Source organism: Rhinatrema bivittatum, chromosome 8 (assembly GCF_901001135.1).
Source record: "Rhinatrema bivittatum chromosome 8, aRhiBiv1.1, whole genome shotgun sequence".
In the NCBI taxonomy this organism is placed as follows: Eukaryota; Metazoa; Chordata; class Amphibia; order Gymnophiona; family Rhinatrematidae; genus Rhinatrema; species Rhinatrema bivittatum.
In genome coordinates, this window is record NC_042622.1 from 157641960 (window position 1) to 157656698 (window position 14739).

At 44.0% G+C, this 14739-nt stretch overlaps 1 protein-coding gene across 2 annotated transcripts in view; it reads left to right on the plus strand.

The window, feature by feature from the left end:
* Positions 1-14739, plus strand: part of GRIN1 (glutamate ionotropic receptor NMDA type subunit 1) — a 328561-nt gene that overhangs the window by 34661 nt on the left and 279161 nt on the right. The gene's annotated exons all lie outside the window — the stretch shown is intronic.

Genomic DNA, 14739 nt, shown 5'->3' on the forward strand with positions numbered 1-14739 from the left:
GAGGTGCAGACCACTCCAGCTAAGAGGCACATGCTGAAACTGAGCACTAGAGTGCTGGAGGAAATAGCAGGCCTCAGCATTTCATCCAGGGCCTGAAGAATGTCATGCAGTAGGAGCTAAGACCTGCGGTAGGAAATGCATGCCCAAACTGCAGTGTGGAGGTGGTTGCTGTGGAAAATGCCACCCTGCCAACCACTAGCATGGAACACTCAGTGGTATCCATTGCCTCCCTGGATGCAGCCCCATTAAACTTTGCTGCACCACCACCTTGGAAGGTGCCTCCCCAGTTCCAGAGTTCCACCTGTCTTTGCCAGCTCCCCCTCTTACTCTATCATTGTCTTTGATAATTCCACCTCCTTGTGTGTTGACACCACCCACACCTTTGCTGCTTTCATCATCTCTGCCACAGAGAAGTGCTCCTCTCTCTCCAAGGGCACAGATGGAACCTTAGCCTCTGGCATAATGGGGATGGACTCACCTAGTGTGATGGCTAAAGAGTCCCAGGCAATCTTCTCTGCAGCTTCGCAACTGTTAGGTTTTGTGGGTTTCATGGATCCTTGGCCTGAGGTGGGAGTTAACTCTCCCTGAGGGGTTGAGCCCCACAGAGTCCCATCATCGGGAGGTGAGGTAGAATGGAAACACAGGCAACTGGATCACAGCTGTGGCCCAAAAGAAAGGAAGCATAGCCAAGCTATCTGTGTCACAGCGACGTGATTGCAGACACCTGCACTGTGGCAATACTGCGGGGAGCCCCGAGGAGTGGGGTCTGAGAGAAACAGTTCCAAGGTATTGCAGTGCAAGATAGGAAAGGAGATAGAAGAAGGATCTCCAAGACAGAGATGCACAGAGCAGGCCTGAGGAGTGGGGAAGCGTGGAGACTGATGTAACGCTGAGGCTACCCCGAGGAGCGGGGAAGCGAAGAGACAGGAACTCTGCTGTGGTGACATGGAGGCTACCCTGAGGAGCCCGGGAGCATAGAGACTGGATCTATGGCGAGGTAGCGCAGAGGCTACTCCGAGGAGCGGGGCAGCACAAGACAGAGTCCCGGAATAGGAAGCGCAGAACAGGCCCCCGAGGAGCAGGTACCCAGTGCCAGAGTCCAATGTTGTAGAGCAGAGATCCAAGGCAGGAACAGCAGGTCCGGAGAACAGGAATAAGCACCAAAGGAGCTTAGGAAACTCGTTGCCAAGTCGGTTAGCATAGGCCAAAGGAGGTACTTAAATATCACAGGCTTGTGATGTCATCAGCCGGAGACGCCCCTGGAGTTACTGCCATTGGGCCTTTAAAGGGAGGCACGATGGCACTCTCATGTGCCTAGGAAGACCCAGAGTCGGAGTGTGGGTTCGCGGCATCCCAGCCGCCACGTGGAGTCTCGAGAGCCAGGAGGAACGCGGCAGTACTGGCTAACCACAGCCGCGAGTTCACCCGGAGTGGAGAGCAGAGCATGACATGATGTGAGTTGGGTTGGCCATGGCTGCCTGCGGCCGATGGTCATAACAGCAACCTTCCAGGCCCCTTCAGCACCCATGAATCTGTACCAATTCCCTCAGTTTCCAGGATCTCCGAAGACAGTGCCAGTTGCGATCGGACACTGCTGTAGAGGAGCACATGACTGAAACAGGCCAAGGCAACTGAACTTCCACCCAGAAAGAGGGTGACCAAGGAAGCATTGTTTGTATATATTCATCACATTGAGCACACCATGTAAATAAATGCACTTCACCTTCTGAAATGTCTTTGTATCAGAGTGTTCCTTTCCTGTAGAAACTGCTGTTGAGTCTGGCAATGTATCTCCTGCAATTCCTCTTGATTCAAATCATGTGCCTCCTCCTCCTTCTCTTCATCCACATTATCTTCTGGTCCCTCTGGTGGTGGCAAGGCCCTAATTTTGGCTAGATTATAAAACATGCAACATGTTCAAAAGTTAACACAGACCTTAGTGGGGTTATAGAGAAGGCGTCCACCAGATCTGTCTAGGCAGTAGAAACGTGTTTTGAGTAGGCCACACGTTCTCTCGATGACTGTTCTGGTCTGCTGGTGGGCCCTGTTGTAGCAAACATCTGCAGCATTCTGTAGGTTAGCTAGCAGGATCATGAACCAGTTTTTGAGTGTAATTACCTGTAGGGGAGATCATAGAGAAGAGCAGAGTTCCATATCCCTTAGTGCTGGGCAATGAGGCGGTTCCCTGTTTGAGTTTGTAGTGGTCCTCCTGAGCCAATGCTATAAGTCCACCTATATAGGAGGGTCACAAAAAGATGTTAGCTGTTGTGTGGTGGTAGTGATAAGTGCCCTTCCTGGAAACAATCATGAATTCCTGACTGCAAAATGATATAGGCATCATGACTGGATCCCACAAACTTGGCCATGAGATCCATGATTATACCCTTGCCATCACAGATCACCTGCAAATTGAGGAAGTAGAAGCTCTTGCAATTGCTGTAGGTGGCTTTGTTGGTATCTGGTGCCCTTATAGGGATGTAACTACAATTGATAGCCCCCAAGCATTGCATACATCACGAGAAAGGAAGCATGCAATGTGGTAGAAATCAGTTATTTGGGAGGGCTTCTCGGCTGGAACACTCTCGAAAGAGAGGGAGGCATTGGGGACCGGATCGCTGCTCATTTTTCCACCTTTGAGCACCAACATCAGAATCGGCTCAAGCCACACCCCCAGAAGTGACGTCAACAACCTGGTCGAATGCCGAGATAAATTCGGCTCAGGTGCGGCCTGAATTTGGAGGACTTCTTGGCTGGAACACTCTCAAAAGAGAGGGAGGCATTGGGGACCGGATCGCTGCTCATTTTTCCACCTTTGAGCACTAACATCAGAATCAGACTGAAGCCACGCCCCTGGAAGTGACGTCAACCACCAGGTCAAACGCCGAGATAAATTTGGCTCAGGAGCGGCATGCAGCCGCCAGTGCGCAGCTGAAGCACGCCAAAGGGGAGCGCCCCTTGGTAAAATTTTCTTATCTGCTCTTTTGAAATCTTATGGGCAGAAAAAGGAAAACAAAAGTTTGGACTTCCTCTCCGGCAGTTCCGCAGGCCAAGGGACCAATGGATTATCATTTAACAAGGCGGGTAAGTCAGACTGCCTGTAATTTGATACCAGACATTTCTTTTTCATCTGGAGCATCGGCAAGTCCCAGCCAGTAGCTTGGATCTCAACCACTAGTAGAAATGCCTGCTCCCCTACAACGATTTCAAAACAAGCAGATGTGGTTTTAATTAATAACAGCGACTCTCATTCTATAGGAGGAGCTGGGATAGAAGAACTGGGGGCTATAGGGGGTTCCGAACTACAGAAGATAGTTTCGGATCCTATAAATCCCCAAAACATAACATTGGTTGATGTATGGAGGGCTATAAATGAAATGCAAACAGCTATGTTGGGTTTTATGGCTCAGAGTCATAATTAATCTATTGAAACTAAAAATGTATTAGATTTGCATGATAATAGGTTGAAACAAATGGAGGAAGTAAGTAAAATGGCTACTATACAGATAGCAACTTTACAATCAGCCAATAATGCCTTTATTAAAGATAGTATAAGTATCCATAGGCAGATCGAAAGTCTTGAGAATGAAAACAGAGTGAGGAATATAAGGTATTTGAATTTTCCCATCACTAGACTTCTATCTCCTAGTAAATTATTAAAGAAATATTTGGTAGAAAATCTAGCGATATCATCGATAGATGATAAATCATTCTCAAAAATGTATTATGTGACTAATACTAGACTTAAAAAACAGGAGGGATAGGAAGAGATTGACATTGTCCAACAGCAGTCTCCAAATTTAACTGCTTTTTTGGAATCCTCATTGGATGACATACCCCAAAGATCAACACTGTTAGTCACTTTCTGCAGAGAAAGTGATAAGATATTAATTATGCAGAAATATTTTAAAAACAAGGAGTTTCTTTTTTGCACACAAAGTGTCCAACTCTTCCCGGATGTATCACACACTACACAGATTAGGAGGAAGCAATTCTTAAATTTAAAGTCTAGAGTTGTAGCTCTAGGAGCGACATATTTCCTTAGGTTTCCTTGTAAGTCTATTGTAGTGTATCAGAGGAATAAATTTGTCTTTCAAGATCCTCTCATTTAGAAACCTTTCTTCTGGATAAGGAAAGAGGTTGAGATGATTAGCTGTAAGAAATAGATAATTTCCAGATATGTAAAATAAAATTACATTTTTCCTTAGTTAATTATATAGATGTTTCCTCCCTTAATGTGGACTAGAAAATTTTGATCCGGATTATATTCCTTAAAATTAATTATTTATTAATTTCTTGTTGACAAAATTTTGTTCTTTGATTTGTTACATTGTAATAATGTTTAAAAATCTTAATAAACTATTAATTAAAAAAAAAGAAAGTTATTTGCTATTGTTGCTGTCTTCTCTGAGGGAAAGATATTTTGGGCCTTATTTTCTAAGGCTATCGCAGGCTTGCGCTAACAGCCTAGCCTGATCTCTAGCTTGTGTTGCTAAACAGTGAGTTAAACATTTTTTCCCAGCTTTTCCCAGAGAAACTCAATTTTTTAATATATTTGTTAGAATGATGAACACTTCAGCACTCATTGTGAATGACAGGGCATCAAGGATAGTCACACAGAGCCTAGTACAGCTGTGATAGACTTTCTGGAAGCCCAGTTAATCTGAAGGAGCCAAACTGCAGCTGTGATAGAAGCTGAGGGAAGATGAGTGAGAAGATGAAAGGGGAAAAAAAAGTAAAGTGATGCCTTCTCAGGAGTTAGTAGGAGGCTTCAAAAGATTTGTTGACTTACAGGAGCCTTGACCCAACTGAAAAACCCTCCAGGAAGGAAACAATCCCAGACTGTTTTGGGTCAAGTTACCAATAGGAACGGCAGAAGATCACTGAGAGTGAGAGGTCAATGTAGAAACAGATCTAATTAGGAAATTTAAAACATTCAAACAGCAACTAACAGTAACCAATCTGGAAAAAGAGCTTTATTCCCTGCAGAAATCTAAGCTAAGCATTATCAATCTTTTGGTGTGACTGCTTCTATGTAGGCCTGAGGATGATGGCTTGGTTGCCCTTTATGAACAGATATATCTTTGAAGGAGAAATGGCTTGGACATGACTTGATTAAGGATGTGTCTCTATCCTCCAGTACATTAGTGGCAAAGGTATGAACACTGTCCATTTACACATTTTGTCAATTTAAGCGTTACCTACTATTACCTTTCCTAGTTTGAGGTGATGAGCATATGGGGTATTGCGTGGACCATTGCACAACTGATGAACATTGTGTATCCCCAGGATGTTTCTTCCAATGAGGCTTAGTATTGGAATATCAGGATCCAGAGGTGGGAAATGTTTAGCTATAAACCTCAGATGGGGATGATGCCCTGCCACTTCTAGCATAGGAATTTCTCTCCTGTTCAGTATCTGGTTGTGGGACGTGGTGATCTGATTTTACCATTTATGCTTCTATCACAAATCCCTTTGCTTTTCTCCCTGTTGTCTTTACCACTCCTGCCACATATCTTGAGCATGTGTATGGAGTAGTTTTCTTTTATGTTGAAAAGGTGAAAGAACTCTGGCCTTGCCAGGGATGTTACTTTGATTATCTATGATAACGTACATCTTTACTGACCTCTTAGGCTGCCTCTTGGGTATTCTGTAGCTAGGCATATCTTGGAACATGACTTTCTATCATGGCATTCTCCAAGACTTCGATATATTTGGGAGTGACTTCAGGTACCAAAGTCTCAGATATACTGTTCTCCCCTCTGTCCTTTACTACGGGAGCATCAGTATTCTTGGAGTTTAAGTCACGGTTACACTCTGCACACTTGGTGACTGCCTTAGTCTTTAGAGAGGTGGCAAGTTGGGTAAGAGCAGTATCTGTAACAGATTCCAGGGTCTTTGAGCAAGTTTTTGTGCTCTGTTAGTCTTGTCCTTAAAGTCACAGAATTTCTTTAAAGGGTGAAGTTTCTTGTGTATAGGATATTGTCTTTCTGGGTCCTCTATTCTGTTGTGGAGAGGGGAGTAGGAGATACAGACATAGTGGGTGAAACCTTATCTTGTGTACAAATATGGTTTTTTTTCATGTTATCATACCTTTTAGTTGATCTTCCATCTCTAGGGTGGTTTGCACTGGTGACATCTGAAGTGTCATCCGATGTGCCAAAATTAAAAATCAGATCATTTTGTGTCACTGTTTGGTTCTGGAAGAACCAGGAAAAACTGTGAAGGGATGAAAAGCAATGTTGTTCTCTACTTTATACTGTATTTTGAGCTTTATTAAACTCATTTTTCTTGCAGTATGTATGTCAGTTTCCTTAAAATTGAATTCACTCTGTGAGCAGTGTCTAGATAACTGAAGCCTGGGAGATATGGATCAGCACTGGCCCCTTCCAGTTCTAAAAGCGAATCTCCAAGTTTTTGAAGCTTATGGTTGTCTCTGTTTGAGATTTTTGGTGAGAGCATCTTCGATGATTTCAGGGCTGTCATACTACTATTCAATTCTTTTCCACATCATTGTCAGGCCTGCTAAAGGATCAATTATGTGCACTGACTTTAACCTCTTTACATGTTCTGAGGACTTGCTCCCCAACCATTTCACTAACAAGTCCATTTCTTTGCTTGCAGTGATGTTCAGGTATTTGATGACACTTTGAATCCTGTAGTTCTCAGGATGGTTGTCAAACTTAGTGAGCCTTGACAAGGATGGGCCATGTACTTGGCCAGATATGAGTTGTCTAATACTTCAGTTTTCAGGTGATTAAGTGTTTGTGGGATGCTATTATGTGACATGTCATTAGGTAACTCCTGCAGCTGCAACTATAGTGTTATCCTTGTGTGCGTCCCTCCCACTCTCCTACTCCAACCGACACCATCACAACTAATTGACCCATGGCTATACACGCGTACATTCTTTAATGCAATGGAATAACGACAAACAAAGATCTTGGGGAGATATATATATATATATAGACAAACTGGTACCCAGACTGGTAGGGCAGTTACCAAGACCAGGCTACACCACCACGACTACCCCTGCCGCAATAACCAAGCAAGGCAGCATTGAACCTGGGCCCCCACCTCGTCCCCAAGCAAGGGGGGCCTCCGGCATATGGAACACCCCACCTTGTGCTGCCCAAGGTGTCAGTCCACTGCTGACCTTGACTGTGATGGCTGCCTGCACCACATCAGAAATGCCCCTACCAGCCCAGATAATCGCCACAGGCATGAGGTAGGGCATGCCCTTGCCTCAAGCCCCCACCACCATGGCTGCAGCTGACATCAATCCCCCAACAACCATCCGTTCAGCATCACCAGCTGGGCATTGTTGAATATAACATAGCCAATATCTGAAAGATGTACTCTGCCCGACCTAAACAAATCCTGACTTTGGAAATTCGTCCATTTGTGCCTTATCTGGTGATGACCCAGATTGCAAGTCCGTACACCGATCTGATTGTTAACCTTATTGGGTCCCCTTCTCCACAGTCTTGAATCATTACCATCCTCTAGTTTGAATGACTCCACTCCACTGTCCTCAAATCCTACGCCAATGGGGAAAATGTCAGAAAATTGGCCTGTGTGAAACCGAAGGGCCCTCTGCCGAACCACATGTGGCAGAACAATGTGCCCATGCTCCTATTACAGCCGCGACACCACCAATCTCTGTGAATAACAGACCACTGCAGACCATGGATGCTGGAAGAGCATCAACCACATTCACCCATGTGGCGCTCCCTTGTGTCAAGTGCAGACTGCCCATGGTCCCCATCCAGGACCCCCTACATCTGTAGGCCCTCTATCCACCTCAGTCCCTCCCAGCCTGAAGAGCCGGGCTAGCCACCCCCTCCCGGACCACGCAGCCATCCTGGCGATCTGGGAAGTCACCCCAAACAGTGAGGATGCCTTTCCTCCGCTCTCCACTATGTGCCCTCCTCCCCCCTGTACTGACCTCCCTCCCCCTCCCTGCCACACAATGAGCCCAGGGGAACTCCGGTGAGAAGAACAAAAGTCCTCTGTTTGCCAGCAAGGGAGGGGGGGGGGGTAATTTGCCTTTTGCAATCTCTGAGTGGGAATAGAACCCACGCCTAAATCAAACTCAGCCCCTGCTGCAAGACCATATGGCCCACGCACCCAAACGAGCGAGGGGAGAAATGGACCACCCCATCCACATGAATGTCTTGGTACTCAACACCCGCACCTGGAGCAATTAGCCCCTATAACCCTGGCAAGCGACTCCTGGCACAACCTCCAGGTAACTGAGAGAGGCGGGAACTTTGATCTTGCTGCCACATAACCCTCATTGCCCTGTCCACTGTTCTGGTGCAAGATTCAGGATGCCTGCACTGGACTGGACAATCGCAGCAAAGATATTAATGACCATCACAATCATGCCATTGTATAGGGCTGTATGGAATGGCCCTTTTTTTTTTTACAGACCATCACACCATTCTGCCTTATCTATTATGAAGTGTACAATAATCTTTGCAAACTACTTGTTATGTGTTAACCTTTTGTTTGAAAAGACATTTTCATTGTGTCAATAAATGTGGATTTGAGAAGGAAAGTAACATGAGTGTTGGTTTTATTTTTAGTAGCCTAATAGTTAGAGCCGTGGGCTGCAAACCTGGGAAACCTGGATTCAAATCCCACCACCGCTCCTTGTGACCTTGAGCAAGTCCCTTCACCCTCCATTTGCCTCAGGTTGAAATGAAGGTCCTGGGTTAATAAGGCTTTTCTCCCAGTCTGTCTCTATGGGGAAAATGCTTACTAAATGAGGACCTTAGATAGTAAGCTCTTTGGGGATAAGGGAATACCTAGAGTATAGGAATGCAATCTGCTTTGATTTGCCCGAAAAAGCAGAATATAAGTCAAATTAATAGTAAGTAAAAGGTGTCAGAAGGTGTGGGAAGATGTGTAATAGGGCAAGGCCATTTGAATAAACATTTACAGTGGCATATTTTGTACATGGCCTTTACCCTTCAGACAAAATGTTTGTTGGTAGCTGAAACCTTGAAATAGCTCACATGCCAAAATATTTACACCCGATTCAAGGAAGGTGCTACATTATAGGCTCTGTGCACATGCTGAATAGCATGTGCACAGAGCATACTACACTATTTCTGCACAATTTGCATCTGACATTCCTTCATTAGCATGTGCATATACATGTTAATTTTAGTACACATAGTATGATGCTAACATCTTCAGGGATCAGTTTAGGATGCCTGCTAGGGCCTGAGTACATATCATGCTATTTTACATAGATGCTAAACTGCCTTAGTATGTATGGGATACATATTTAAAACTTAAGACATTTAGGCGGATAACGGGAAACGTATCCATTTTAAATGGCCTAGCCACATATGTAAAAGGCTGCTAAATTTTAGCCGGATAACGAATTTGGCTAGAATTTAGCCAGGTAAGTCGGGGGCTTTCCTAGGGTGGGAGGTAGGCCCTCCAGGGAGGAGCAGAGTTAGCTGGCAACTTAGGGGGCTATTTACTAAAGGTTTATCGCGTGCGTTAGAGCCTTATCGCACACGATAAACCCCTATCGCACGCGAAAAGGGACTTTTCGCGTGTGATAGGATTTAAATTACCTGGAGGGGAGGAGTCTGCTGCGGCACCGCTACCGGCGATAATGTGACTAACATTATCGCCAGCAGTAGCGCGGCAAATAGCGATACCTTTTATGGTGTCGCTATTTGCCGCGAAAGGCTGCAGCTGGCCGCACTGTAGCCGGCGAAATCGCACCGCTGCGGTGTTAACGGCTGCGGCCTTTTGCAGGCCCCCCCGCCCCCTTTTTCACGGGATTCCGTGAGGAATGATGAATCTTGCCCTTAATTGGCTAACTCTAGATGTGCCATAGGGCAGGTCTAAAGTTTGCCAGATATCACATATCCAGCTAACTGTAACTTATCTGGGTATATTGAGCAGCATGGCTGCGCCACTGAATATCCCAGTTAAGTTAGCTGGATATGGGTATCCAGATAACTTAACTAGCCACTTAGTGGCTGAATATTTACCCCTATGTTAAGTTTTAGTGCATAGGCTCTTATGTCTGGTAGGGGGTGTCAATTTGAACAATATCCTATGTGATGGTAATATCTTCATTCTCTATAACTCTCTGGACTATGTTCCCAGAATTTATCTTGTACTGGGATATTATAACTTTTAGAGTATCTCCAGCTAATGAGTTGTACTACCATATTGTGGCTTTCAATATACAGTCCTTCTTATGAGTGTGTCACATCCAGCAACAATATGGGAGACTGACTTCAATTCTGTACCACAGAAGTAAAGAACATAAGAAATTGCCATATTAGGTCAGACTAAGAGTCTATCAAGCCCAGCATCCTGTTTCCAACATTGGCCAATCCAGAATACAAGTACCTGGCAAGTACCCAAATATTAAATAGATCCCACACTACTAATGCTGGTAATAAGCAGTGGCAATTGCTTAAGTCAACTTGACTAATAGCAGTTTATGGACTTCTCCTGGAACTTGTCCAAACCTTTTTTTAAATCCAGCTAAGCTAACTGCCTTAACCACATCCTCTGGCAATGAATTCCAGAGTTTAATTGTGCGCTGAATGAAAGAAGTTTCTCCCATTTGTTTTAAATGTGCTATTTGCTAACTTCAAGCAGTGCACCCTAGTCCTTCTAGTATCTGAATGAGTAAACAACTGATTCACATTTAACTGTTTTAGTTCTCTCATGATTTTTTAGACCTCCATCATATACCCCCTCAGCTGTCTCTTCTCCAAGTTGAACAGCCCTAAACTCTTTAGCCTTTCCTCATAGGGGAGCTGTTCCATCCCATTTATAATTTTGGTCACCTCTCTGTACGTTCTCCAATGCATCAATATCTTTTTTGAAATGTGGCAACCAGAATTGAACACAGTACTGAAGCTGTGGGCTCATCATGGAGTGATACAGAGGCAGTATAACATTCCTAACATTCTGTTTGAATTTTTTGACTGCTGTGGCACACTGAGCAGACAATTTCAATGTATTGTCCACTATTAGCTTAGATCTTTTTCCTGGGTGGTAACTCTTAATATGAAACCTAAGATCGTGTAACAACACCATAGATTATTTTTCCCTATATGCATTACCTTGCACTTGTTCACATTACATTCAATTTGCCATTTGGATACCTAATCTTCCAGTCTCGTAAGGTCCTCCTTCATTTTCTCACAATCTGCTTATGTTTTAACTATGCTGAATAATTTGTGTCATCTGCAAATTTGATCACCTCACTCATCATACCCCTTTCCAGATCATTTATAAATATATTAAACAGCACCAGCCAAAGTACAGATCCCTGAGGCCATCCATTGTTTACCTTTCTCCACTGAGAAAACTAACCATTTAATATTACTCTGTTTCCTGTCTTTTAGTCAGTTTGCAATCCACAAAAGTACATTACCTCCTATCCCATGACTTTAATTTTCTTAGAAGCCTCTCATGGGGGCTTTGTCAAATGCCTTCTGAAGATCCAAATACACAATGGGGTCAATTTTTAAAACAAATGTGTCTGCATCCATGTGCGTGCGGTTCCCGGCTCACACACATGGACGGGGAATTTTTATAACAATCACATGTCTGCATGCGCATATTATAAAATACGGTTCCCGTGCGCACATCTGTACCGGATTTTAAAGTCCGCTCATGCATGGGAGAGGAGGGGGAATTTTAGAAACAAATGCACGGTGACGTGAGTAGGTCTTCCCTATACCCCTACCTAACCTTCCTACCTTTTCCCCTCTCCTCCCTGATACCCAACCCCTATCTACCCTATTTTTTTTTGTTTTATAACTTATCTGCTCCTTCATAGCAGAAGTAAGTTACGCATGCCGATTAGCTGCTGGCGCGTGCTTCCCCAGGACAGGGCCTAATGGCCCGGCACTTCTGTGCATATTGAGGGTTATGTGCATGGACAGGCCCTTTCTAAAATGCGCTCAGCAAGCGTTAAGGCCCAGCCACGTGTGTAACCCCCGTATTTTACATGCGTAGGCCATCAGATTACGGCTTGTATGTACTGGCTCACCTTTATCCACATGTTCAATAACCCCTTCAAAAAGATGTAGCAGATTTGTAAGGCAAGACTTCCCTTGAGTAAATCCATGCTGGCTGTGTCCTATTAAACCACTCTATTTATGTTTTGTGATTTTGTTCTTTAAAATAGTTTCCATGATTTTTCCCAGCACTGAAGTCAGGCTCACCAGTCTATAGTTTCTTTGATTACCCCTGGAGCCCTTTTAATAATCTATGTTACATCGGCCACCTTCCAAATCTTCAGGTGCAATGGACAATTGTAATGATAGGTTACAAATTGCTAGTAATGGATCTGAAATTTCATTTTTTAGTTCTTTCAGACCCCTGGGCTGTATACCGTCAGATCCGGATAATTTGCTACTCTTCAGTTTCTCAGTCTGACCTATTACATCTTTCAGGTTCACCGTGATTTAGTTCAGTTCATCTGAATCATCACCGTTGTAGCCATCTCTGGAATGGGTATCTCCCCAATATCTTCACTTGTCTGTTCTTCCAGTTTGTTTCTTTGCTTGCTGTGAATAATCCTGTATCCCATCCCTTGCTGCTATTATCAAATTCCCTTCATACACCTCCCTGTGGAGGTCACTCCAGAGGTTGCTGAGCCAAGACATAACTTGGTACAGATCCAGTTGTTTCATTCTGAATGGGCGAAAGTGGTAGTCTCAGGGACCTTAAGGGATAGGACTACCAATATCTAAAAAAAAAAAAAATCACTCTTCACACTAGTGGTTATGTTCCAACAAAAATAAACTATACTGAAGCAAAGCTTGCTCAGTACTGATGACTAGACATGCTGCATATTTTCTAGGAGATTAATCCATGTCTTCTAAATGATACAAATCTCTCATACATGCTTCTAATATCCCCTTCATGGCTAGTAGTAAATCCTTTAAAATTAAGCTCTAGGGACTCTAGGGCATCCCTTGTACTTGAATTTCCACTGGGCAGACTTCCTCCAATTTCCTTATTTCTCTTATCCACACTTCTTCACTTCTCACTGGTAGAACTGGATAGGCACTTTTCCTTGCTTCCTTTAGATTTAGTGTCAGGCCAGTACCCACCCTTCAACTGGAATAGCTTATGTCATAACTCCTTCTCCAACCCCAAATGATGTAGTAAAAAAAATGCTACAGGCCCCTGGAACACTTCTAAAGAATCATATAGGCAGGAAAGAAATATTCTACCCTGCCTTTTCTCCCCCTGGAAAAACTCAGTGGAATGAGTTATCTTCCCTTAGCGAAAAGGGGGAATTCACCACTCCCAATGGAACAGAGGAAAACCTGCACTGCCTTTTCCTTCTAAGGCAAGAAGTACTTCTAATGCTCCTCAGTTATCACATGGTGGTGTCACTCCTGCAGCTCACTACAGGAGGAGAGAGAAGAATAAACATAACTAAAAACGTCCTCCATCTCTGACTTTGACTAACCAGTTCTTCCTCTAGAACTCTCTAAGAGTCACTATACTGAATACAGAATGAATCACTGTGGCACCTCATATGGGGGGAATGTGATGCCTAGCAAATGCTTCAGTCCTCTTCTATGCACTCTTTTCAACTACAACATATCCTCTCTCTGAGGTAATGATCCAACAGATCCTTGCATTTAGACTCAAGTTCATCTTTTTAAATGATTGGTATGGGTCTTGTTCTACTTGTAATTGTTCAAGCAACTCTTTGCACTTTCATTGTATTTATGATCTTTCCACTGATTTTTCCTCATTGACTGGTGCAAGAGGTTTCTTTTCTGTGTGCTCCCCATGTATCCAACATGGGTAGCACTACAGCGATTTTGTTTTTGGGTGTAAGCAGAGGCAGTGAATTCTGCTCCCGTGTATCTCTTGACCATCTGATGTCCTCTGCAGCTCAGCAGTGAGCCCAAACTAAAATGTAGATAATGGGTCAGAAACACACAGCTGCCCAGGGCATAGAGGTAGATCTATGAGGACAGCGCAGGCTGTTCAGAATGTTCCACGGGTGCATAAACTCCTAGATTGTGCTTGTATCAGGCCTTGGAGGATTTAATGCCACAAAATGAGAGATCTACTTTAGGTGTGTGAAAACTTCCCCCTGGCCATTTTTATTAAAACATATAACACATTTCTCCATTGTAATGTTTTCATATGCTGGTATGTATGAAAAGTCAGCATAAACCAAACCCAAGGTATCTACAATAACGTTAATGTATATTAATAATATTGTCAATAATAGTAATGGATGGACAAAAAGGAGTATGTGACATAAAACGCCAGCAAATAAATATCTATTCCCATCAGCCATGCCTTTGCCACAAGGGAGGTTTATAGAACTGGGTGCTTGCATCACAAGAAAAGTCACAACTCGGACTGTATTGCAGGAGACATGAGAGTCTCCCAAGCCTGTGTCCATAGGAGAGGTTGCAGCTTTGCATACTTGTTTGACAGGAGCTCCATATGCCAGTGTCACAATACTTGTGTCACAAGAGAGGTTATAGTTTCATGTGTCTGCCACAGGAAATGTTACAGCTGCTCAGATCTTTGTTGAGGAGAGGTTTCAGTTCTGAACACTTATCTCACAGGAGAGGCGGAAGCCTTGCAGTGGCACTCCCTATCTTTCTCACTTCACTTCCCAACACTGCTTTGCCTGAGTAATGGTTTTTGCAAGCTCCAGTGTTATGAGTCCCCTTTAGCAAGCCATGAAGAAGGAGGTGG